Here is a 6878-nt window from a genome sequence, read left to right as displayed (position 1 = left end):
CTGCCTCGGTTGGGCCCCCTTACAAGCTCCAGCAGGTCTTTAAAAAGGGTGATGGAGAGCACCTGGAGCTTGCTGGTCACCTGCAAGAGATGATATAGGGAGGGGAGGAGACACTGTGACAGTCATTCTCATCCAGCGGGGCAAGCGCACACTGTGCCAGAGATGTCTGCCCTGCAGGGGGTATTGGTAACTCACCCCCAGCCATACAGCCACAGCTGGGGCCAGAGTCTCATGGGCATAGCGCCATTGAAGGCAATAGAGATGCAGATTTCCACCAGCTGAGGGGCTGGCCTGGTAACTTCTTGGCCAGGGAGAGCAGTAAGCTGGGGTGAGACTGCCCCTGGGCTCTCACAGCCAGCTCTGGGTGCACTGACATCAGCACCCGCCTGTGTCAGCCAAGGGGAAACATTCAGGGTGGAGCAGCGCCAGGACAGGGGCGGCAGAGAGGGAGCGATGAGGAAAGATTCAAAGAGCGAAGGGGGGGTGTAGTTTGTCCACCCACTTTGCAGGCCCAGCTCACACTGGTGTTGACCCACAGCAGCCCTCTAGCCGGGCCAAGGAGGCCAGGCATAGGGGGCAAATTCCTACCATTGGTGTTTGTTTGGGCCATGCTCAGGGACCTGGGGTGAATTTAACCAGGGCCAAGGGGTGGTAAATGTGCAGGAGCTCCCAGATAGGGGGCCTTGGATGCCATGACTGGAAGCCACCCAGCCTCCAGGGGTTTGGGGTGGGGTGAGGGGTCAGCTCAGATGGTCAGCTGGGCAGCTGAGCCCAGATGGTCAGGTGGTCAGCTGAGCTGGTCAGCTGGGCAGGCTCTGTACAAAACACGTGGGAGGGGTAGTGGGGCATCAGGGCTGCACTGCAGACTGCACAGGCAGATGTTGAACTGGCACCTCTCTGGTCTTCCCTCCAGGTGTTCAGGCCAGTTTGCCTTTCCTGGTGATGGGTGTAGTAAGTGCAGGCCATGATAAAGGCCCAGTATGAGGCCTGAGGCCTGAACTAAAGTAATGAACAAGACTTTGCTAACATAAAGCAAAGGTAAGCTGTGAGCCAGAGGCAGGCCCTGCTCACAGAAGCTGGCAAGGAAAGGGCTGATACGTACCTAAAAGGTACTGAACATTCACATACTTGCACATTCCACACAGATAACAAAGAACAGGCTGGCCCATCCCAATGACAGGGGCAAAAGGGTAAAATGATGGATAGAGTTGTTTTGATCGAACCAACATGTACAAGGTAGAAGGTGGCACCTAAATACGTAGAAAGGTTGTACCGTGCTACGTGGAGGGGTTGTACCTCATAGGTCAGGTGTGATGTGTAACTTGTTTGTGTCTGTGTATAAGAATGCATCCCTGGGGCGGTGCCTTTGTCTGGCCGAGGGGGCAGTGGAAAGTCCCGCCACTGAGCCGGGTCCATTGCCAAGAGGCACTTTCTCGTAGTATGCCCTGAATTAGGCTAAGAAACCTACAGGGAACTGCAATTGTGTCTGAGGTCGCAATAAACCTAGCCGACGTGGCTTTGCATCTTACTGGACTCTGTGGTTATTGGGGGTTGTCGTCGGGTCTGCTGTGTCAGCTATCTGCAGAGCTGGGGTAGCACACAGAGGGAACACACGCACGCAGCCGAGTGATATCAACAAGGAGAAAGCAGAGCACCACACCGGTAGCACTCTGACAACACACTTCTGACAACAATGGGCGTTGTGTTCATTAACACTATTTGGATATAACCCCTGCCCCATAAAGAACCTGTTCTGTTCCCCCCGGGCCTGAGAGGGGTTTGGTTTAAAGGGCTCACCCCAGGGTGAGATCCTGCATCCTTGGTCCAGGCTGCCCTGTCCCTTTGGCCAGCTGGGGATCCAGGAGACCCTGGGAACAGCTTTAGCCAGGCCTGTGCCACTACTAAATAAAGAGCGGCACGGTCCCAGCAGAATTCGGGAGGGCTGAGAGTAGGATTTACCATTATGAGAGCTGGGGAGTCCCTCCAGGAGCACCCACTGGGGCATTACCCCTGGAAGGCAGTAATGGATGGGCCCCTTTCTCCTGCCCGCTTGCTGGATCTCGCCACCCAGTGTGGGACTGAACATCAGTCTGGTGAATGCACCAGTGGGGGCTAGTTTGTGGGTACAAAAGATCTGAGGAGAACTTTCCCCTCCTTTGACGCTGCCCTGCCATGAGAACGAAGAGGAGAGGAAAGGGCAGTAGCTGTAGAACCTACAGACAGAGCCATTTCCTTATGGAACTGACAGGCCAGCTGTAGGATTCCTGGCCAGGGAAAGGAGGGGCAGATTTTCACCAAGGTACCATCACTTGTCACCCTGGAAGCCAGCAAGAGCATTGCAGCACCCTGTGCTGCAGAGGCCCCCTCGCTGCATGCAGGCTCAGGAATGCACATCCTTCCCCAAGGGGAGCCTCGTCCCCAGGCTGCCCTCATCCTTGTCAGTAGGCCTGCGGGACACCAGGGTTCCCATCCTTTCTGCCATGTGCTCTCATGGAGAGTGAGAGGAAGGCGGGAATGGGCTCATGATTTATGACAATCCGTTTTCTGGCTAGGACCATAGCACAGGCCCTGCTAGCCCACCCCCTAGCCCCCACTCACATGTCTGCAGTTTGATGGGATCTCCTGTGAGCTGCCAGGCCTTACATCATGAAACAACGGCAGGAGTTGCGCAGCCACTTGCACAGCCGCGCAGCTGGCGCTCTGCCTGTCCATGCCGGCGAGGAGGTGTTTCAGCACGGCGATGGCCTTGGATGAGGTCTCTGTCTACCTCCTGGAGTCGCTCCAGGACATCTGGCAGCAGATGCTGGAGTTTCCCCACCTGTGTGAAACAAGGAGCTGCTTTACGAAACACCCCCCAGTGACCCAACAAGCCATTTCCAAAACAATGTCTGCCTCCCCTGCAGACAGAGGCATGGGAGCTAGGGGTGCTGGGGGTGCTGCAGCACTCCCAGGTTTTACGCAGGGCTCTGCTCCTGGCCCCACACACAGGGTCCCAGCTGCCGGCCCTGTGCCAACCCCCAGCTATGGCCCCAGCCTTGGTCCCCTTGCCCCATCCACCCCCCGCCCCCGCCTCCTGGAGCCATGGCCCTGCTCCTGACCAAAGCTCTAGTGGTGGAGGGGTGTGTGGACAGGGGTAAGGGGGTGTGTGCAGCACCTCCACTATAAAAAGTCTTCCAGCGCCCCTGCCTCCAGAGACATATTACAGCCTCAAAGCCTTTGCACAGCCAGCTAAGATCACGGGCAGTGGGTCCGGCAACCTGCAACATAAGCAGCTGCTTCCTTGTACTCCAGATCTCAGGGGATGGTTTTTATTAGCAGATATCATCCGTGGAAAGTTCTCTACACAACACGTTGACCCCAAATAAATCAAGTGTATTATTGTTCGAATAGCACCTCGAGGGCCTGTCTGCAATGAGGGCTTGTGCTGGGGGCTTTCCAGGCACAGGAAGAGACGGTCCCTGCCCTGGAGCTTACAGGCTAGACACACGAAGGCAGGATTTCTATCCCCATTGTACAGACATGGAACTCGGGCACAGAGAGGTTACGGGACTCGCCCACAGTCACTTAGGGAGTCTGGCAGAGCCAGGAACCGAACCTGGGTTCTCCTGAATCCTGGTCCTTACAGCCCAGCCTAGGGGAGGGAGTCGATTTTGCACACTAGTTCTAGGGTTAGGCTGTTACTAAAAGCCAGATTCAGTCATTTCTGTGTTTGGTTTTTCAACCTTTCAAAGACAGCCCCACAAAATCTCAACCGGCATCAGGGAAAAATAGGTCATATACAGGCTAACCGGTTCCGGAAAGGAAAATGAACCACAAGCAAGTGAAAACCAGGCTGAAGTGCATGGAACGATGGGAATGGTGTATAACAAAGAGAATTACAGTCACGCCCTCTCCATGTCCGATCTAGTCATAGTCCGGGTTTAATAAACCGGACTGACCCCCCTATTCTCAGGCGAAGTAAATTATCATTAACGAGAGTTGCCTTCAGATTGTCTCCTCTTTACCAGGCTGTCAGATCTGTGTATTTAAGTCCCAAGGGCTTTCTCTGACTTCACTATATTGTGGGTATCAAACTTGTTATGAGATCTTAGCAGCAAAAGGCCCTTCCAGAGCTCTTCAGAGGAGCGAGTGCTGCAGGACAGAGCCGTGACGTCAACAGTTAAAACCTATGAGGCTTTAAAAGGGGATTTATAGGAAAAAATGGTTCCTAATTGTAGTGAAATGGCTCTATCCAAGCGTCCCTGATCACTGGGGTCGCCAGCATTCCCTGGGGGTCTAGAGTCTGCAGCTCTGCTGCTACTCTAGTGCTAGGGTTCTTTGGATCACAGAGACCCCAGACACAATCAGGCCCAGCTGTGCCAGATGCTCCACACACCTAGAGACGCACCCTGCAGGAGCCAGGCCCTGCCCTGCAGAACAGCAGACAAAGGCCAGGCAGGGGCTTGCCCAAGGGCACCCCGCAGGTCAGTGGCAGAGCCAGGAATAGAAGCCAGGGCTCCTGACTCCAGGCCAGGGCCATACCCCCGGGAAGATTTCAATACCCCAGCCCTGCAGCAGCTCCCTGCGGTTCTGGGTTTATCCCCCAGCCCTCCTCCCCTCTCACCTTCTCTGGGTGAAGGGCCAGATTGAGGAGGCCTTTGAGCCCCAACCAGCGCACCACGGTCTTGGGGTCGCTCAGCAGCCCGCTCATCTCCTCCACGATGGCGTCTTCCAGCTCGCTGCCAAGGTCAGGGCACTTGAGGAGCTAACACACCAACAGCAAATCAAGCTAGAGAACAGGCTGGCCTCTCGCGACTCATCTCTGCCACGGGCCCTAAGCTCCACTGGCCAAGGCCCGGCATGGGCTGCATGCAGGGCATCGCGATTGGTCACCGTGTGGGCCCCACTGAAACGCTTCTAGCGCGACGGCCCCTCGAGGCTCCAGCTGAGATCAAGGCCTGCCCTGCTCCCTCACTAAGGCTCAGCTGCACACGGAGCAGTGGTGTGTGCGGGGGGGGGGGGGTCTGCAGCCTTGTGCTCCAAAGGGTCGCCCGGTCTGCGGGGGGCAGGTGAACTGGCCATGAATGGGCAGGCGGCTGCCCGGCCTGCACATGGCACACGGATGTCAGAGGGGGCTCGAGGGCCGAGGTCACACAAGGGACCATTCTATGGAACTGAGTCTTGGGGAACAAGAGACACCTGACCCTGGGCCTTGCTCCAGCCCCGTGACACCAGCTGGGCCAGGTAACAATGCCCAGACTGAGTGACTCCACCCCTAGGGTTGTAGGAGCTTTCCTGCCCCTGCTCACCCACCCACCCCAGGGCCTTCAGGGCCACCCCTCTCCTGGCCATAGGCATCAGCGGCAAGTTCCATTGGCCCATTGGCCCCAGATACGCGCCGCACCCTCCCAACTCCTCCCAGAGCCTGCCCCCCCACCCCTTTCCCGCACCCCACTCCGGCCCCCAAACTCCTTCCCAGAGCCTGCACCCCCTCCCTCCACACCCCTCCTGTCCCCAAACTCCCGCCCAGAGCCTGCATCCCCACCCTCTCCTGCACTCCCACCCTCTGACCCATCCCAGAGCCTGCACCCCAGGCCCTCCCCACCCAAACTCCCTCCCAGAGACTTAGGCAGGTGGGGGCAGAGTTTAGGGGGGCAGAGTTTGGAGGGGCAGGTTCTGCTGAGCACCACCAAAATTTCTACAAATCTGCCGTCCCTGGCCATAGGTCAGCCCCATGCCCCAGTCACCGCTGGGCCGGGGCGCTCACGACCCTCACCCGCTGGTGAGGCTCACCTGAATGAAGAGCGCCACGGCCGGGACGCATCGCCTATCGTCCCGATCGTTGAGGATGGCCATGACATGGTGGAAAATCCAGTTTCGCCTCGACATTGAGCGAAACCATGGCCCTGGCATAGGAAACACAAACACCACATCATCAAGGTGGGCAAGGACTGGTCCTCCATTTACGAATCTAACCAGACCAGTGCCACAGGACAGGGGATCCCGGCGACTAGTCACGCGCAGCTGGCACAGACTAGTTCCTGCTGGCTTAAAATGCCCAGCGGCTTATGTGCTAGAGACCCAAACCCTTAATCACTCGACAGGGAGCCCTTCCATGAGGCCAGCTCTGAGCACATAGTGCTGGGGCTTCAAGAGAACTGCAGACAAAGAAGGGTGTTGGTGGGGTCGGTGGTCTTCCTCATGTGCCCAGATATTGGGTGATGAGAGACAGAAGGGTGGGTGAGAGAATATCTTAGATTCACCCAAGACAAGCGCTGGAGCTTTCTGTGTTAGCTTCTCTCTCACCCACAGTCACTGGGCCAACCAAAGACATTCCCTCCCCCACCTTGTCTCTCTCATGTGCTGGGTCTGACAGGGCTACACCAACGCTGCGGAAAGACATGGCGGAGGCTGTCTTTGCCCAGCCATGCCTGCCAGAGCCATGCAGGAAGCGGTTTACGCCAGGCAGCGCAGGGTGGAGAAGTAGCCGACTGACCCCTTGGCCAACAGCACAGAGGCTGCGGCCTGTTCCATGCAGGCGATTGGGAGCCGTCTCACCCAGCAGGGAAGGCAATGTGGCCGTGTCCTGGGCCAGGAGGAGCTGCTGCTGTGATCGGGTCTGGGCAGCACTCACCGGGCAAGCAGGCAGACACCTTTGTGGTGCGTGTCGGAGCTCATGAGCAGGTCCCAGCGGCCATGCTTCATCATGAAGGTGGCCTGCTCCTTGTAGCCAGCGCATAGAAGCAAAGCTTCCATGGCCTTCACCGCGAACCTGTGTGCAGAGCGAGCCTCTTGTTACTGAGTGAGCCCAGGCCAGGCCCTGCTGCGTGCCTGCGGGCGACGCTGCAGAACCCAGGCTGGGTGTCGGGCTGGCGGTACCTGACGGGGCTGAGGGGTGC

The 6878-nt window shown here is 57.4% G+C and overlaps 1 long non-coding RNA gene across 1 annotated transcript; it reads right to left on the bottom strand.

Moving 5' to 3' along the window:
* Positions 1–5859: 5859 nt before the first annotated feature.
* On the bottom strand, positions 5860–6878 carry LOC120393271. The gene is made up of 3 exons (XR_005591989.1): positions 6859–6878; positions 6614–6751; positions 5860–5885 (listed from the first exon to the last, which is right to left on the bottom strand). It is a non-coding gene; the product is annotated as an uncharacterized LOC120393271 (long non-coding RNA).

The sequence above is a fragment of the Mauremys reevesii genome, unplaced genomic scaffold, assembly GCF_016161935.1.
Source record: "Mauremys reevesii isolate NIE-2019 unplaced genomic scaffold, ASM1616193v1 Contig175, whole genome shotgun sequence".
Taxonomy (NCBI): domain Eukaryota; kingdom Metazoa; phylum Chordata; order Testudines; family Geoemydidae; genus Mauremys; species Mauremys reevesii.
This window is presented reverse-complemented; position numbering and strand designations above follow the sequence as displayed.